We start from the raw sequence: 21198 nt of genomic DNA on the forward strand, positions 1-21198 counted from the left end.
TTCAGATAGAAGCAAACCCTACAAACGAGGTTTTCTATATTGAAAATTCATGTTCAAGATTGCATTTTAAAAATCATATTAACAGTCATAGGGCCAAGGGTAAGGTTGTTCCTTGTGACCGATTGGTCATAGATTCACGTCCAAGAAAACAGTCTTTCGGCATAAAAATTGGGATAAGGCCTGCATATACTGTAACAACTCTATCACTATCCTCACAAAGTGAAGAGTCTTGTGACCCAGAGACGCCCAAGATGGTTAAAACTTTAGAATAATAGCATGATTACCAACAATGACAAAGCAATAATTAACATGATAGTGGCAGAAAATAAAGTACAAAATGCACCTCATTAAAATGTGATAAGGTGGTGGGACCTCTTTGTTCATACACAAAGTCCTACCAAGCTTTGGTCGCCTAGGGGATTTGGATGCAAGAACAAAATTTGTTGTCTTGACAAAGATTTTAGTGTGATATCAGGGGTTGTTTTCCACCAGGCCTCCTTAACTTGAACCACGCAATTTTTTAATATCAACAGGATACAAAGATATGCTTCACTATCTCTTTGATTTTGAGTTAAATTTCATTTATTAACAATTCCAAAGTTCCTCTAAGCATTTTTTTCACTTAGAATTTCTAGTTTAACAACTATCCCGATAAGCATTTATGCTATACTTTTTTGCATATGAATGAAAATAATAATAACAAATTATTTTTAACAAAATTGTATTGTATGTTCTGATACCTTCAGGGGCTAAAACCAACATGCACCATTCCTTCAAAAAACTTTACCCTTCTGTTTTAGAAAAACAAACTATACTAACATTATTTTAACTCTCGATCATACTTATAGACCTGAGCTTTGGCCTGTGAATAATATGGCACACCGTACCCAAAAAAAACTGCCAATTCTACATAGGGAGGTCGGCCAATGTGGCAATGCGAAGTGTTGTAAAAGTTTCAACAAAAACTTTTGAGCTCATGGCCTTAAATCTTGTATACACTAATCAAATATAGCTCCTCATCTACACTATCCTGTAATATAGACAACTAACAAAATAACAATTGCTAATCATTTCTGTAACTATCAAGTAAATAACTTACCTATTCTTTTTCTAGTTTGGAACTTTCTTTTTCTTTTTTTCCGTCAACACCACAAAATGAGAGTGCTCCTTAAAAAAATCATCAAAGTTTAACAAAGCCTTAGAACAACATGGATAAATACTACGCAGTAGAAGGTTGCAGAAGATCAGTCCAGATCGACGCACAAGATGGGTACAATGGTTTTTGGAGGGGATGTTGGCAGCATTTGGAAGCTTTGGAAGGGATTATCGAGGCATTCGGATTAGTAGCATTGGCTATTGGCTTAGATTCAATCAATGAAGAAGGGAACCTTTTTGGACTAGGGTTGGGATAGAAAGGTAAAAGCTTCTAGTGGACCTGAAGGAGATGGATAGACGGTGTGGGATTGAAATGGGGTGGATCAGGTATTACTAATACTATGTTGGATTTGGGCCAAATTTTGGGTATTTTACAAGATTCTGGTTATGAATCATGTCAGGCTTTAGTTAGCCCAACTCAAATGGGCCAAGTGGACACATGGCAAACTATCTTTCCAATAGAATTCAGGACCATAATAAGTTTAATAATCTGAATTTATTTACTCAAGCGAACAAAAGATCTAGCCCCACTAATAAAGTACTTCCTAAAAGAGTGCTCCTTAATTGGACAAGGAATCGATAACAACTTCAAATGTAAGGAACATTGAAACTGTGGATATTGGTATGCAGATTTCAGCAAAAGCAGGAATGGCTCAAGGAAATCTAGAGATTCAGCTGATGTATCTGCTCCCTCAGGGGGTGTAAATTGTGATCTTGATGACAGATTAGCTAACCAGCATCATGCAGTTTCTCCTTATGGGTATTGGGATACAAAAGTAAGGCAATTTGTGGGGATGATTTGGAGGAATCAAAATAATGACAAAGGAATTAGCTGTGATAAGGGAAGGAGCAGCAAGGTTTATTCTAGCCAGGCAGTGTTGAAGGTAAATAGTCAAGAGGGAATTGAAGGAAAAGAGAAAAAAAAAATATAATGAGGATAAGAAGAAAAAAACAATGGCGAGATGTGTGGAAGGATGAGAGTGATGGTGCATGTGATGATGGTTTGTTATTGGATGAATTCCGGGAATAGGATGGATACATGTAATGCAGGGGCAGCTTCAAGGATCTGCAACCATGGGGAGAAAAAAGAAGAAATTGAAGAGAATTTAGGGGAAGAGAGGTGAGAGGAGATACAAGGGGGAAAACTTATGTTTCACTTCAATTTTAAATTCAACAGCCTACTTACAACATGGCTTTCACACACTATTTATAACAAAGCTTCAAATGAATATATGCCTAAAACTACATTACATTACAAACATACCCCTAGAATACACAAATATCACAAACAAGCCCCCAAATACAAATAATCCTAAACTAAACACACAATTAGCTGCTAATTAAACCCAACAATCCCTTGACCTAATTCTACTTAATTATTCTTATCAAGGATCTTCCCAAGGTCTTGATTTTTGTCCTACATCAAATCTCCCCCAGTTAGAAAAAAATCAGCCTCGAATTTTGATATGTTGGAGGATTAGAAATAAGCAGCTAACTTGGACTCCTTGAAAGCCCCACGCTTGAGTGATACAAGAAACCATGATCCTTTAGCAGTATCATAAACTTGAATTGAGAGTTGGCATCAATAAACACATCGGAAAAGACAAGTTCAACAATATAAATGCTTGAAAGATTTTGGATGTCTTCAAACACATGCATTTCCTTGCTTGCAGTGCCTTCAAGTAACTTTCGCAAACTCTGTCTTGAATGATTGGTAAAGCAGGCCTTGAAATGATCTTCTTACCATTGTAGTGGAAGACACGTCTCATCATAACTTTTAGTCACACCCAGATCATCCGACCAAAGAAAACCAAGCAGTACATGGCCAATATTCATGTGTATGATATCACACCAAACATTACCAAAAACAGCCACCCATCTAGATAGGAATCGGGCATCTTTCACAAGCATGCAAGGTAGTGTTATCAACCCAAAATATCTCATATGGCCTCTGGATGAGGTTCTAGATGAAGTTGCATATGAATGACTCCATTTCTAGAAGTCATTTTTATAGGAAATCTTCCATTGATGTTGAATTTGCATACTTTTTTTCTCATACTTAAGAAAGTATGGAATGGCTTGATATTATGCTCAAAGTATGACAAAAGTCATTCACTTCTCCAATAAGCTGTCACCATGTTGGAATTGGTGTATTCCCAAGAGGGGGGGTGAATTAGATATTTAAAAATTTCTCCTAAGTTAAACTAGATGACAGCAGTATTATACAACCTAGAGTCTATCTAAAACACATATCAATTCAACAAATAAACTGTTGAGTGGATATGTAAGCAATTAAAGCAATCTCGGTATGTCAAACATTCAAAGCAATAAATATTAACATACAGGTGCAGAAAGTAAATTGCAGAAAATAAAACTGACACCAGATATATTATCGAGGTTCGGTCAATACTGTCTAAGTCCCCACCTTAAGCTAACAAGCAGGAGGATTCCACTATGACTCACTTAACTGGTGGAGCGGCACCTAATACAACACCTTACAGGATGGTGCACCTAATTCTCTTAACCGGGTCTGAACCAGACCGTTGCTCTTCTAAGCGGGTCTGAGCAAGTCCGAGACTTTTCACAGGGCAAATCTCCCTCTTCCGACCACACGTCAAGCATACAACAAATATAACAATTTACGTACAAATAAATGCTTCTAATACAAGCAGATATGTACTAGTATAACCAATGCGCTTCGCACAGATAAGAACTATAAGCTCAGTGCAAAAATGTGTAATAACACTCAAGATAATGTCACTAAGCAATTAAGCGCAAGAGTGTATTATCAATCTATCTTTGAAACAATTTATAAATATATATCAATTACAAGTAAGGTTTCAAAGATTTTCAAAGATTGTAATCTAAATATCTCAAAAATAATTTTCTCAAAATTATAAACACAAGAGACAATAGCAAACCAAGCTTGTCAAAAAGATTTTGCTTCACAATCACAAGACAAACTTAATGAGTCTTACAATAATAGTGCAAAGAATCACTAGCTCACAAAATTTCCCCCACAAATGAATTTATGGATTAAATCAATGGGAAAAATTTTTGGCTAAACTCTCCATCAATAATCAATCAAGCAATCAAAGCAATGAGAGTTTGAGATATAGTATGGAGTGTAGGATCACTTAGAATACTCTCACTTAAAAGGATTTTGCAAAAGAATGAGCAAAGGATGAGAGTTTTGGCTTGTATGTGAGAAAAGATCACTCAAAATTTTAGAGGAATTCTATTAATCAAAATCTCTAATCCTCTCTTAATTTTTGCAAATGAGCTCAAATATATAGCCTCACATAAAATTTTGACCGTTGGGACATGGTGGGAATAATTAAAAAAAAAAATTAAACCAATTTAACCAAAATAACCCTATGTTGCCACGATTAAAATTATTTGAACGCAAGAGTTTCGGTCAACCGAACCTTGCGTTTGGTCGCCCGAACAAACACATGAGAAAAAGTGTATTTTTGATGGTCGAGTGCCCGATGACAAGTTCGGTTGGCTGGTCTAGGTGATTTTCCAACCTGTTCAAGGTTCGGTCACCTGATCCTAAGTTCGGTTTGCCGAACTTCAACTTTCGGTCGCCCGAGGTCAAAATCAACGTGAAGTTCGAGCGCCCGGACAGTTGGAAAAGTCCTTATTATTAGTTCGGTCAACCGAGAACACTCAGTTTACTTTGGTTCGGTCGCCCGAAGTCAAGTCAACATTTTGATTTATCAAACATTCGGTCAACCGAGGCATTTTCAATGCATACATTCGATCGCCCGAAGTCCTTTCATTTTAAGTTCTAAGTCCTGTTTTAAATCATGAGTTACCCCTAATTGCATAGTTTATAGTGGGGACTTTCCTAAGTGCTTGTGCAAGGACCTAGGGTCAATCTACGATCTAGGCCTTTCAATTAAGCCTAAAAACCTGGCGTCGGTCGACCGAAGTCTGTCTATGGTCATTTGTTTTCCTATGGTCAATCTACAGTCATGTTGAGCTTATATTCCTACCATGCATGTCATGCATTAATTATTACAGATCGATATAAATTATTACAAACTCAAATATAATAAATGCATTTACAAATGAAACACAAACAAATCTTCTTCTTTTGCTCTTCATTTTCCCATTAAATATGTCAGGAGTATGATCTTTAAGTTCCTCAGGCTTCCATGAATCCACACTCATGTGTGTGCTGTATTGTAAATCTGCTCACAAACTAGATACATACATAAGATCCTTGTATTTCATCAGCATCAAAACCAAAGATCGAACTCAAAAAGTCAACAATCTCCCCATTTTTTATGATAACAAACACGCATGAGCAAAATGGGGCTTAGCCTAAAAAGGCTCCTCCTAAGAATATGCATAATATAAAGATAAGCGGTAAAACTCAAACATATCCAAGACAAAAGATATTTCAAATAAATTATGCATTTAGTTTTTACGTTTAACCACATACAATGCAGCATGCAATATAGCTCAAAGTTTTATCATTTTACTCTCCCTCTCCCCCTTTTGGCATCAGCAAAAAGGTTAAGCTAAGCAAAAGAAATTTGGTTATTAAAAAAAAACTTAGCTTAAGAGAACTTCTCTTTAAAAATTAGTTACCCCCCTTTTTTATCATATAGTATTTTGGGAATAAACAATTTGCAACTGTTTGAAAAATATAGCATTTAGGCACATAAGCAAGAAAATAAGATGTGTCACAAGTAAAATAATTTCTTGCAAAATAATAAAAATATATGTAAATAAATATTAATATATATATATATATCCCCCTTTGATGTTTGCGAAAAGGCACTGGGGGTGTGTTTGCTAAAAAAGAAACTTTAATTTTTAAGTTCAAGCAAGCAACATTCATCTGATTAAGCATTTAAGCACATTCTTAATATAACCAGACAAAAAGCAACCATATAAATCCTAAATATTTCAGAAATTTAAAAACAATGATCATATGGCAAACAAATGAGAGTGGCAAAATAATAGATTTCAACTCAAGATTTTCAATAAAGTCACTATATTTTAGCACATGCCACAAAAAGTATATCCAAGATCTAAGCTAAACATATTGGTGAGCATAACGTGATATAAATTTGATTTTGGATGCTCCCCCTATTAATTTGAATTCTAGCATAGATACAATAAACTGCTTATATAGCTTAAATACAATAAAATGCTTATACCAGTTAAAGACTAATTTCATTATGCTTAGTAGTATAAGCCATCATTTTGAATCTTTTAAACCAACCATACTAATTATCTACCAACTAGATTTATCCTTATCAGTATAGTTCTCCCTATAGACCATAGATGCATCAAATAATAGATATTAAGGCATTCTATAATGCTCATTACCAAAAGCAATCCATATCTCAATCATAAAACCATGAAAACTAGATATTATGCTCAGGGTTTCCAGAAGAGTCTCAATATTTTAATGAACGAAAGTGATGCATGTAAGTCCTTTATGTTCTTTCTATAAGGATGGTGCTTAGCTTCTCTAGATACCTAATGATTATGTAAGGATGAAATTTAATATTCATTTAGTTTTCACTCATCCTTTCAAAAATATTTTAATATTCATTTTATCATAATCATTTTTGTACACGGTTTTAGTGGGAAAATTCCAACGAAAATTCGGCAGTATGCCGTCTATAAATTGGACATTTTCTCATAAAACTTGTACCTGATAGGTTCAAACAAGCAATTTATAATTCAGTTTAAGGCACGCAAGAACTTATATCCACTACCAGCATGCAATATACACTATACTACATCAACCATGCAGTTGGCGTTCCAACCTGTTCGAGGTTCGGTCGCCTGATCCTAAGTTCGGTTTGCCGAACTTCAAGTTTCAGTCGCCCGAGGTCAAAATCAACGTGAAGTTTGGGCACCCGGAAAGTTGAAAAAGTCCTTATTATTAGTTCGGTCGACCGAGCACACTCAGTTTACTTCGGTTCGGTCACCCGAAGTCAAGTCAGCATTTTGACTTATCAAACGTTCAATCGACCGAGGCATTTTCAATGCATACATTCGGTCGCCCGAAGTCCTTTCATTTTAGGTTCTAAGTCCTATTTTAAATCATGAGTTACCCCTGATTGCATAGTTAATAGTGGGGATTTTCCTAAGTGCTTGTGCAAGGACCTAGGGTCAATTTACGGTCTAGGCTTTTCAATTAAGCCTAAAAACCTAGCGTCAGTCTACCGAAGTCTGTCTATGGTCATTTGTTTCCCTATGGTCAATCTACGGTCATGTTAAGCTTATATTCCTACCATGCATGTCATGCATTAATTATTACAGACTGACATAAATTATTACAGACTCAAATATAATAAATGCATTTACAAATGAAGCACAAACAAGTCTTCTTCTTTTGCTCTTCATTTTCCCATTGAATATGTCAGGAGTATGATCTTTACGTTCCTCAGGCTTCCATAAATCCACTCTCATGTGTGTGTTGTATTGTAAACCTTCTCACAAACTAGATACACACATAAGATCCTTGTGTTTCGTTAGCATCAAAACCAGAAATCGAACTCAAAAAGTCAACACACCATATTGCTAGATTTACTTATATATATTGTGCCTTCTTATCACCAAACGCCCTTGGCACAATTGCCCACAATTCTCAATCTAATCATGCAAAACCACAAGCTTGACTCACAATTTTCAATAACTATCTTCAATTCACCTTTGATTTTGAGTGTCATGCTGAAATGAAAAAAATTCACTTTGAAAATTCACAAAATGCAGCAATAGAACCTGATTTTTAGTGCTGACAGCAACAATTTCTCACTTTCTCATAGGAGATTATCATGCCGGAAAAATATCATGTTTTCTTTACGTGCACCGCCAGCGCGTGGTGTGCATAAGCCTAGCAAGGGTCCACTGGCAATGGAATTTCAGCCGAAGATAGATCAAAGGGTGGAGATTACAATGGCGGTAGTGGTGTCATAAGAAAAGCACAAGAGGTTATGGTTCTCGAAGGGCCGATGAATGGAGATGTTTGGCAGGCCCATGGGGCCACACGCGTGGTTGGATGTCAATGGCAGTTTTGCCTTTTGGCAGACTCAATTTCTAATGGTCATAGTGGTGTTGCAAGATTTAAGTTGGTTTTAACATAGGCAGTGACTGGAATTCAAAAATCAGAGAGAAATTTGAGAGAATTATGGGAGAGAGAGAAGAAGAAGAAGAAGCTGCTGGGCAGCAGGAGATTAGGAACAGACAAAGAAGAACAGAATAGTAAAAGATGAAAGATAAGATGGAGAAGGGCAGATGGAACAGAATAATGACAGAGGAGGAAGAAAAAGAAGAAAGAAGAAGGGAGAAGGAGAGAGATCTGCAAAACAGCACTGAAAATAGAACAGAGTAGCGAGAGAGTAAAGAAATCAGAGGCAGAGAGAGAGAGAGACAAAGAGAGAATGAAGAAGAGAAGAAGAGGTAGACAAGGAGAGTGAAACGGGAAGATGGGGGTTGAAATGGAAGAATGGGGATCAATTTTAGGCATTGATACCAAACAATGCAGGGCAGCATCAAGGATCAGCAGCCATGGGGAGAAAATAGAAGAAAATGAAGAGAAGAAGGGGAAGAGAGGAGAGAGAAGATACAAGGGGAAAACTTTTCACTTCAATTTAAAATTCAACAACCTATTTACTTCATGGCTTTCACACACTATTTATAAGAAAGCCTCCCCAAATGAAATTACACATACTCCTAAAACTACATTACATTACAAACGTACCCCTAGAATACAAAAATATTACAAACAAGCCCCCAAATACACAACTAAATTAAACACAATTAGCTACTAAACCCAACAATCCCATGACCCAGTGCTTCATGATTATTCTCCAATAAGGACCCTCCCAAGGTTTTGCTTCTTCTCCTACATCAACATTTCCGAGTCATCTGATTTACTTGTGGACCTGTCGTATGAAGATTTCTTGTCCTCTCTTAGGTTGTAGTCTTTGTTGTTCCTTAAAATATTTCTTTTTCCATCAAAAAAATGAAAATCAAACGACTAATAATGCACTTGCTGATCAGATAATGCAACAAAAAAAATGACACAAGAAAAATTAAGAAGAGGAGCACAGCCATATCCATGTCCATCTTCTCAAACAACACTCACATTGTGCAGCCTCGTGCTAAACCCCAGCATTTCAGAAATCATAACATACTTGCATTTAGGGGAAGAAAGTTGTAGAACTATAAACTAAAAAAGAACTAAAATTAGTTATCTAATAAAACCTCCAAAAGGATAACATGGGAAAACCAAATTATGGAGAACCACAAATGGAGAGCTTTAGATGTTTATGTCATAGCCAGGATTTATATTTTAGTTTGGAAAAACTCTTGTTATTTTAGAAGTTATGTTTCCTTGTTTCATTGTGGTTTTTTGTAAATATGTGTTTGTAGTTATGGGTATAAATGCTGGACATGTAATTTAGTGTACTGGGGTTTTTTTCCCCCTTCTGATAGAAGAAGAAAAATAATTTATTAAAACTGGATAAAAAGGAATACAAAACAGGCAGGAGGAAACCTCTCAAACCTGCTTAAAAAGCTACAAAAACCTATAAACAACAAGGAAAGAACCAGCATATGAACAGAAAAATATAATACAAACAAAAAACCATTACAAAAGCGCTGCCTTCCAGTCTCTAACAAGGTCAGACTGCGGAAGACCCCTAAAGAAACCCACGGAGTGCACCCACAAAGAGGCAAGGAAAGTCACTCCCACAAAATTCATGAGGTTGATCAACTTCTGAAAATTCTTGCATTTCTTTTTATCAACAAGGTCCAAAGGATAGAAATAACAGTTGCACACCATAGAGCTCTGCCATTCCTGCTCTTTCCAAAGCCCCTGAAGTTAACCTGAAGCAAGTCCCTCACCTTTCACAGAGCCACCCACTCTACCCTGGCCAAAGAGAAATGGCCATTCCAAAGCTGCGATGCCACCCACCATCCAATTCACAAAGGGATGGGCAATGGACTCACTGTCCTCGCAAAGGACAAAGTACATATCAGGACTGAGAGCAATATAGGGTCTTCTCCATTGAAGCCGATCATGTGTGTACAGTTATCATTTTGAAACCAGATTGCTATAGTTTCCCTCTCTCTCTCTCTCTCTCTCTCTCTCTCTCTCTCTCTCTCGCTCCCTCTGGTTGCTGGTTCCTGCTTCTCTTCTTCCTTCTTTTTCCTCCTCTTTCATCTCTTTTCTATTATGCCCCCAATTCTGTCTCTCTCTTATTTTTCTGTTCTGTTCTGTCGTGCTGCTCCTTCTTATTCTTCTTCTCTGTTTCTCTCCCTCAATTCTCTCTCTACTTCTGAGTTCCATTACTTGTCCTACATCAAATTGGTATTAGAGCAAACTACAATCACCAAGCAGCCATCAAAGCCAGAGACTACAACTGCCATTGGTGTAACAACATAGCACCAGGACAAGGAGCATTTATTTCTACAACTATACAACTATGGGCATATTTGCACCACTACAAGTCCTACAAAGTACTCAAAGGATCAAAAATCACAGGAAAGTCCCAGAGAATTGAAGCACTGTTCATCTGTATCTTCCTATAAATTTACAATCGTGCCCCTGAAATTCAAGCACCATTTTACAACACCTCCTTCACCATCACAGACAGACACCACCAAAATCCCTCCCCTGCAATTTCATCTTCACCCAACAAGGGCTGTGGCCCTGAGCGCCACCTGAAAGTACACCAACCGACTTCAAAATCCACACTTTTTTCTGAAGTTTGTTTTGACAGACCACCACCATCACTAAAACCACCATCCCTCGATCTGCCAACAACCGAAAAACCATCAGCAGAGACATCTAGCAGGCGGCCCACATGCCGGCGACCAACAAATGGGAAATTTCCAGAGAGTTTTCCTGCTTCCAAATTCACGAGAAATTGCTCCAGGCACACTAAATTGGGTTTTCCTTTGAGATTCCAAAACAAAATTGATGAAAATTCAAGTGCTAGTGCAAGTTACATGTTTGCATGATAATTTCAGTGCCGATACTGGATTCAGAATTCATTCACTGCATTATGTAGGCTTTGACTTGAGCCTGATCTTGGACTACCAACTCAAATTTCTGAGTTTTGAAGGCCTGCCAGCATTATGATTGAGGCCTAGCTGCTGTATTTTGAGATTTATAGAGACAAATTAGTTTCCCTTCTAGAGATTTTGACGCAGATCATGTTTTTGGAAGGGCTAACTTAGTGTGCCAGCTCCAGTTCCATTCTTCAAGTTTGAGCATCTAAGGGCCTTTGGTGATGTTGCACAGACTTGCACTACTTGGACTCTGCAGAAATTGAATTAATGTTGCTTATCTATTTGGTACTAGTTTGATTTGCATGTGTCCATATTTAATCTCCAGTTAAATAATAATAATCTCTACTATTAGAAAGGGGATTTCCCCTTTCTTGGTCAGGTTTTTAGTATCACAAAATGCCCACATAACTACCATACATATTCCAAAAAAGTCCCTATAATTATCAAATATTTCAAAAATGCACCAGTAAACAACAAATATTTCAAAATACTCCATAACCACTCATAACTACCCTAAAATATTTTTTTTTTAATATTTATTTATTATTTTTTGAAATATTATATATTTTTTAATTTATTTTATTACAGTTATCAGTCCAAAGCTGCAAAGCACGTGCATCATGCGTGCCAGCAGCTAGTAATAATAATAATAATAATAATACTAATAATGAGTCGGTTCCATAGATCTGATTCCTACCTAGATAGCAATTCTCAACAATTACTAGACCGTGTAGTCTTAGACAACTCTCTTCTAGTGTCACCCATTATTACCTTAAATCTAGAGACCCCATGTATCAATGTGCTCTCAGTAAGGAACCTAGGATGGCAATTTGTTCAACAAAGGGTTAAGGGATGAAATCAGAAGGCAATGTTCAAAAATGTCCCACTACTTTATTTGAGGTTTTGGAAATTAAGAGATTTCTCCAGCTAACAACCAATAACTCCATTTCCTATTTCAAAAAATTTCATCAGTTTAGATCAATTTCTAGGTCATGAGGTATTCCTAGATCCTCCCGAGATATTCAAGAACCAAACACTATCTAATAGACATAATAATGCAGGACTTAGGACTAAAATATTATTAAAAAAAAAAAATACATCGAGAATGATTATGTGGTCTATAAGGTGCAATAATTATAATATAATAATAGTAAACATATTCAATTAAATTAATTAAATATTTAGTACACAAATACACATAGTTTTAGACAAATGTGTGATGTCCAATATGCAGCTTGCTGATTTGTTGACCAAAGCTTTGGGGGGTGCTTGTGTTAAATATATTTGTAACAAGCTAGAAGCATATGATATTTATGTTTCACCTTGAGGGGGAGTATTAATGGTTACTTTAGTCTCTTAGTATTATTATTAAGTCCGTTAGGATGATAATCAGCAAGAGTTAGTAAGAGTATTATGGTCATTAGAATGTATTTGTTTTGTATTATAAATAGAGAGAGAGAGAGACCTATCTTCGAGTTAGGTAATTCATTTAATCAAAATCTCAACGACTCTATTGTGCAAATCCTCAATGACATAAATATACTTGCTGCATACTTCCTTTTTTTTCTAGAACCCACCATAGAACTTCCCAAAGTAGGCTTTCTCTAAGTCAATAAAAGCATGTGCAACATAGCAAGTATGTCTGTTTTCCCTAAATTTTTCCATTGATCTTTTTAAAAGATATATAGCTTCTGTAGTCGATCTCACAAGTATAAAAACAAACTCATTTTCTAAAACCCTTGTTTCTCCTTAGTATTTGTTCAATTACCCTTTCCGCAATTTCATTATATCACTAATAACTTTAACTCCACAATAAACAATTTTGAATATCTCCTTTATTTTTGTATATCGGTATTAAAGTGTTTTTCCTCCATTTCTCTAGCCTTTTCTTAGTTCTTATAATTGTGTTAAAGAAATTAGTTAATCAAATAATTTGGCAATTCCATTTTTAATTCATTAAACCACTTATTTAAGTATTTTTCAAGAAAAAGTACTTTTCTAGAAAAAGCACTTATCGAAAAGTAGTGTAGGATTACTTATTATAAGTACTTTTTCATATAAGTATTTTTTTTTTTTTAATAGTTTTTTTCAAAAAAATACTTATTTTTCCTTAAAAAAAAACAGTTTAGATAAGTACTTTTTGAAATAAGTACTTATTTTAAGTGTAAATCAAACACCACTTACTAACACAAGTACTAGATTTAAGTGATTTTCATAATAAGTATTTATTTTTTAAAACGTTCTAAACAAGGGCTAACTCTATTTTTGGGAATAATCTCAAATTTTACCCTTTTCCACATTTGTCAATTTTGAGTCCAAGACACTATCATCCTAATTTTTTATACTATTTATATTACCTAAGTCCTTACTCTTTCTTTGTCTAACTCTAGCAAGTTTAAATATTTCTCGTCCCCTCGTTTTGTATCTATCTTGAATATAAATTATTATATGCTCTATGTTTTCCATACTTTTCAAAGTTTTCCATGTTTCTATATTTTTGCTATGTTTTAAACCAATTATTTTATTGTCTTCACGACTTTTTGGACATCTTAACCCACCAACCTTCTTTACTAGCCAAGGATCTTCGATTAACTTAAAATCTCTTTTGCTATCCTTTCAATAGAGATCCTACTCCAAAGAGTGTTACTATCTATGCTATCCCCTTACAATCCAATCACCATCTAACCATCTTATTTTAAAATTTTATTATATTTTCTCCCTTTAGGTTTCACCACCTAGTTCTCTTGCATTTATATTACCCTCTCTCTTCCATTTTTTAGTACATATATCGAATACTAAAACTTTGTGTAGTTAAAATTTCACCTTAGATAACTTTATAATCCTAGCTCGATAGATGATCGAGTCTCATAATTAAGAAAAAATCTATTTGACTTTTTATTTGTCCACTCTGGTCATTAAGTGTTCTTCTCCCTTCTTAAATCATGCATTCATTGTAATAAAATCATATGACATGGCAAAGTCTAAGATCATATACTTTTATCAGCAACCACATTTTTATCTCACACCTATACCCTCCATGCATCCTCGCATTACTTTTGTTGTCCTTTCCATTGCGTCCATTCAAAAATCAGCTTTCATGAATATTTTCTTAGCCTCAAATATCCCTAACAATATTATTCATATATTCCCAAAATTGTCTTTTAAGGTTTTTTGCCTACCTATTTGAGAAGTATAAGCACTAATGGCATTTACTTATCATAAGACCATCTTGATTTATGATTCTATCTCCTACTCCTTTAACATTTACAACATCATTTTTTAAATTTTATGTTCGTTAGGTTTTTTTCATATTTTTAGATAGTTTTCATTTTGTAGGGTTTTATTTCCATGTTTTCATGTACTTCTTCATACATTTTTTGGATTATAAACAACAAAAAGTTCATAGGTTTTGAAAGGTTAAAATGGTAGAATATTGCTTGTTTAGGTGTTCGTAAAGATCAATGACCAATAAATTCTAAATTTGCTCGGTGCTCAAATTCAACATTGACTCACAAACTAGTTGCCAGTTCAGAAGTTGCCAAACTATTTTGCCAATTTGCCAGTTCAGCTATTACTTCAAACTTCAACACTTAATTTTTGCAACTTGCCTAACAAACTAAATTCTTGCTTAGCCACTATATAAAACCATCTACCCCATCGCAACATCAACTGTATTGTTCTTACACTACCAGAGATAATTAAAGAAAGGGCCAAAGAGAACAATAGGAACAACAGAAAAGGGAAAAGAAGCTTGATTGAGTTGGTATACCCTCTTCTCTCCTCAATCCATTCACATTATCATGATAATTCTATAGCCACAATCACAAGAATAAACACACCATGCTATCAAAACCTTTAATCCTATGTTTGGAGAGGTCTTGGATTTGAATTTGTATTGGATTTGGACAAGATACAACAACAAAACCAAACCTTAGTCCCACTAAGTGGGGTCGGCTATTTGAATCATTTTCTGCCAATTTATGCGATCATGGACCATTTCTTTTGATAGATTTAAGGATATTAAATTCTTACTCACTATCTCCTCCCAAGTTATTTTAGGTCTACCCCTACCCCTTCTACTGCCCCCCACAGTAACTAAGTCACTCTTCCTCACAGATGTACTATAAGGCCTATGTTGCAAGTGTCCATACCATCTGAGTCGTCCCTCCCTTCTCTTATCTTTTATAGGAGCTACACCTAACTTACCACGAATATGTTCATTCCTTAATTTATCTTTCAATGTTATACCACTCATCCATCTAAACATTCTCATCTCAGCAACTTTTACTTTTTGGATATTATGTTTCTTCGTCGCCCAACATTCCGATCCATATAGCGTAGCTGGTCTTATAGCTGTCCTATCAAACTTCCCTTTCAATTTTAAGGGCATTCTACGATCACATAGCACACTTGAAGCACTTGTCCATTTTACCCAACCTACTTTAACTCTATGCATTACATCATCTTCAATTTCTCCTTCAGCTTGCATAATAGATCCAAGGTATCGAAATCTACAAGTGCTAGTTATTTCTTCATCATCAAGTTTAGCTTTGTCTCCAATATTCCTCCTATCATTACTAAAATTACATTTCATATATTCTGTTTCATTTCTACTTATCCTAAAGCCTCTAGATTAAAAAACTTCTCTCCATAATTCTAACTCAACCTCTACTCCGTCCCTAGTTTCATTACTTAATACAATATCATCTGCAAACAACATACACCATGGAACCTCCTTTTGAATACTCTCAGTCAATTGGTTCATCACTAAAGCAAAAAAATAAGGACTCAAAACAGATTCTTGATGTACGCCTATGGTAATTGGAAATTCTCTAATTTCTCCATCTATAGTCCTTACACTAGTCATTACTCCATCATACATATCCTTGATGACATCGGTATACCTATAACATACACCATTTTTTTCTAAAACCCATCAAAGAACTTCCCTAGGTATCCTTTCATATGCTTTCTCAATGTCAATAAATATCATATGCAAGTCCCTCTTCTTTTCCCTAAACTTTTCCATTAATCTTCTTAAAAGATAAATAGCTTCTGTGGTAAATCTCGCAGGCATAAAACCAAATTGATTTTCTGAGATCTTCGTTTCTAACCTTAATCTTTGTTCAACTACTCTTTCCCATAGTTTCATCGTATGACTCATAAGTTTAATTCCACGATAGTTATTACAATTTTGAATATCTCCTTTATTTTTGTATATAGGTATTAAAGTGTTTTTCCTCCATTCATCTGACATTTTCTTAGTTTTTACAATTGTATTAAATAAATTAGTTAACCATATAATTCCGTTATCACCCAAGCATTTCCAAACTTCAATTGGGATGTTATCTGGTCTCATAGCTTTCCCATTTTTCATCCTTTTTAGTGCAAACTTAACTTCGTTAACTCTAATTTTGCGAATAAATCTTATATTTTTAGTTTTTTCCTCATTTGACAATTCTAAATTTAAGTCTTTTATTTGATTTTCGTTAAACAACTTATTAAAGTAATTTCGCCATCTTTCTTTAATATCTTCGTCCTTAACCAAGACAATATCATCCTCACTTTTTATACATTTTACATTTCCTAAGTCCTTACTCTTTCTTTCTCTAGTTTTAACAAGTTTAAATATATCTCTTTCCCCTTCTTTTGCACCTAATTTATCATACAAACTATTAAATGTTCTATATTTAACTACACTAACGGCCATTTTTGCATCTTTTCTTGCCTCCTTATATTTTTCAAAGTTATCTCTGTTTCTATATTTTTGCCACGTTTTATATCAATTTCTTTTTGTTTTTATGATTTTTTGTACATTTTTATCCCACCACCAACTTTCTTCGCTATTCGAGAATCTTCCCTTGCTTCACCTAAAATCTCTTTTGCTATCTTTTTAATAGAGCTAGCTAATCTATTCCAAAGAGTATTTGTATCTATCCCATCCTCTAAGGTCCAATCCCCATCTTTGATCATTTTATCTTTAAATTTTATTATATTTTCTCTTTTTAGGTTCCACCATCTAGTTCTCCTACACTGGTTTATTTTATCTTTTTTCTTCTATTTTTTAATACATATATCTAACACTAAGACTCTATGTTGTGTGGTTAGGCTTTCACCTGAAATAACTTTACAATCCTTGCATGATAAACGATCTACCCTCCTACAATCATATGACATAACAAAGTCTACGATCATCTCCCCAAACTCATTTTTGTCTCCATATCCATATCCTCTATGTATCCTCTCATAATTTTTATTATCTCTTCCAACGTGTCCATTCAGATCTCCTCCTATAAATATCTCAGTCCTTGGTATGCCTTGTATAATACAATCCATATCTTCTCAAAATTGTTTCTTAAGATTTTCTGCTAAGCCAACTTGAAGAGCATAAGCACTAATGATATTATATCTTGTCCTAATACCATCTTGATTTTTATAATTCTATCCCTTACTCTAATTACATCCACAACGTTATCTTTTAAGTTTTTGTCTATAATAATGTCTACTTCATTCTTATGTTTTTCTTTTCCAATGTACCAAAGTTTAAATCCTGATTTATCGATTTTTCTAACTTTCTCCCCCACCCACTTAGTTTCTTGAAGGCAAATTATAATAATTCTTCTTCTAATCATTGTATTCACAATTTTCATACTTTTACCCATAAGTGTCCCTATATTCCAAGTTACTAATCTAATCCTAATTTCCTGAACTAACGTCTTTACCTGCCCACGTCCAGAATAACGCAGGAACCCTCGCATATTTGACACCGTACCCGGGCACCAACACGGCACGTCTCTTCGGGGCAATGACCTAGCCCACCCTCACCCACTTTTTGCTACACTCAGGTGGTTCAAGTGCAACGCATCGCTCATAGGGGACGCCCCAGCAAATATTCAGTAAGAATTCATATCATAGTGATCTAACAAATTTTACGCTGGCTATCAGCTACCTAACGCTACCCTCCTCCTTAACCCGGACTTGGGACCGGCTGTGTGAAAAAATTAAGACATTAAGTGCATCACAGGCGGAGTTATTGGATTTGGACAAGATAGTAATATAAAATTGTATTAAAACTTATCCAAATCCACCCAAATCCAAATCCAAGGCCCAGAATCCATGCTTCAAAACAATACCTAAAAAAAACAATAAACACGCACCATAACCATAAGAGACCATGAACATTGACAAGACTAATTCACATACATTTTGTTAATTAACAAATACAAAAACCTGTACCCACATATCTGGTGATCATAGCATTCATATTAAGACTCGTAATTCATACTGGAGATGAAGGCAACATAGGAATTCACACACTCTGAATCAATTGCACTCGTGCACTCTAAACACACGAAGATGAAGTCATTTTTAAAACACAACTCTCCTACACATCACAGTAACAAGATTTCAAGAAAAATAAAATAAAATAAGCAGAAAGGAAGGAAATGGAAATTTGGAATTAAAAAGAAGGAGAAGCTGTAGTGGCACATTACATGTTTCGTTGCCCATCACCATAGCCAACCTCCATCACTGCCATTCCCTTTCACTGAGAATGAGAATTTTAGCCTCTGTGTCTGAATCCACAGCCTCCAACCCCAATTGAGGCCTTATGCCTACATCTTCGTTTCCTTATCCCTCACCACCACTGAACCTGTAAGCACCTACAAAAGTCACCAAACGCCACCATTGCAGTCATGGCAAAACAAACATATATACTAACCTGATGGCATAGATCTCCAAAACCTACAAAAACCATATCATTCAAATCCCTAATGGAATCATTTCCCACCCATTTCATATCACTGAAATCACTTAACTGTCCCATTAACCCTAATCGCAACCCAACACATGAGAACTTCGACCCCGCACAAGAATGCATCCCTTCATCATTGTAGAAAGCCCTCACACTACCAAAACCCATTGACATTTGCAACAATAGCGCTATCAAATCCACGACCAAACCCCCGCTGTCGAATCATCATAATCACAAACCCGACGCAGACCTTATCCACACGTGCATTATATCAAGATCTCTCATTGTAACGCAAAACTCATCCCTTAAAAATAAGAGAGAAAATTTTTATTTACAAATTTTATTTTGTACTTTAACAAAAATAATGAGTATAATTTCTATGGATTTTACAATGAAAATTAAAATAAAAATTGGTGTAGTTCAATCATGAATGTATTTATGATTTGAGGCTTGAGGAACATATTCTCAAATGAGACAACACAATTTTTATGAAAAACAAAGTTAATTATGTCGGAGGATGGACTCGCATCCAATCTTGATGAGTACAAGTTTGATCACAAATGATAAATGTTCAAATAAATAACAAATTGTAAAAGTATAATTCAAATTTATCAATATTTCTTAATTGCAAAAATTGTCAAAGAGCAAAGATTAAATTGATACATGTCTTCCCTCTCCACTCTTTTTTTTTTTTTTTTTCTCGCATAGGGCAAGACTAAAATTAGATGAGTTCATTAAAATAATCAGTCTTAAATTTATTTAATTTCATCAAATTAAATTAATTTGTAAACATTTGTGTATTTTTTAATACTTTCATCTTAGTTAACTACTTGATCATAATTAATTTTATATAGAAAATTATATTTTTTAAAGCCTACACTCATACCATTTTTTCCTTCATACAAAGTTAAAGTCCATTCCTCACGAGCATGGCATGCTGGAAAGGCATCAGCAAGTAAGAAGAAGTATCGAGGGTTCAATTTCAGGTAAATACACTCACGAAAACTAGTAGTAACTGTGAATGGTGAGAGTTTACTCTATAAGCCAACAGAAACTGTAGATGGTGAGAGTTCGCTCTATGAGTCAACGGAGATCATAGATTGTGAGAGTTCTCTGTGAGTCAGTGGGGACTATGGATGGTAATGGAGATGTGTTTTGAGAGTTGAGTTGGTCGAACGTCCAACTAATGCACAGGAGCCGTGTTCGCATTTCGGACTTTACCCTAATCAGCGAGACCTGGGGGCAGAGGACTTTGATCCGTAAGTTACGTACCACACCAAGGGGTCGAAAGTTAGAGTTGATTGTAACATGAGAGACGTCTTTTGTGTAACAAAATTGTGAGATTTTGAAAATTATAATTAGTAATAGTATCCTATTAGAAGAGATAAATGATTATAAAATGAGAGGCAACTTTTGTGTAACAAAAATTATGAGATTTAGTATATTAAAATTAGTAATAATTACCTATTAGAGATAAACATCATTACATTAAATACTAGAATAAGGGTAATTATCATATAAATGGATCTCACATAAAAGTATATACTACTCTAATAACATTAAAGTTGCATTTGGGAGCATGAATTTTAAACAAGTATTATTACATTAGATTAAGTAGGTATGATTACAAAATAAATATACAGGCAATCACATATTCCATAATATAAATGAGAAAAATATATATAATTAAAATTTTGTAATTAAGAGTCATTTGTTAATGACCATATTACTCACGATTTACTAAGAATTATGTAAGAAAATTTTCATAAATATATTGCAGCCAAAAATCTTTAATCATCATGAACTTCACATCAATTACTTTATGCGGAAAATAAATAAATCATAAACTTTAAACTTTACATATCGGAATCGGCCATATCGAACTTATCGAGAAGAATACCCGAAGAATCCGAAGAAATCGTTTCTCCTACTTCTCCTCTTTCTTTTTCCTTCTTTTACCAGATCTATGGGATCTCTTGATGATTAGAGAAGTAGAGGCAGAGAGAGGATAATTTCTTTCTTCCTATGCCCTTATTGCTACACACATAATAGTAGCTAATATATATTTTATATATATACCTATAATATTTATGTATAGGAATCTCTTCAAACTTCCACCATTAATTTCTCATATTAAATAAGCAAATCTTTTAGTTAACCCATACAATCTTTAATTCATATCCTTATCATATGAGATACATTCCCTATATGTGGGACCCACATCATTCATGTGGGAC

The 21198-nt window shown here is 34.8% G+C and overlaps 1 long non-coding RNA gene across 1 annotated transcript; it reads right to left on the minus strand.

The window, feature by feature from the left end:
* Positions 1-5149: 5149 nt before the first annotated feature.
* On the minus strand, positions 5150-19213 carry LOC131166620 (uncharacterized). The gene is made up of 3 exons (XR_009139872.1): positions 18929-19213; positions 18702-18859; positions 5150-5354 (listed from the first exon to the last, which is right to left on the minus strand). It is a non-coding gene; the product is annotated as an uncharacterized LOC131166620 (long non-coding RNA).
* Between the last annotated feature and the right edge of the window lie 1985 nt (positions 19214-21198).

Source organism: Malania oleifera, chromosome 1, assembly GCF_029873635.1.
Source record: "Malania oleifera isolate guangnan ecotype guangnan chromosome 1, ASM2987363v1, whole genome shotgun sequence".
Lineage (NCBI taxonomy): Eukaryota > Viridiplantae > Streptophyta > Magnoliopsida > Santalales > Ximeniaceae > Malania > Malania oleifera.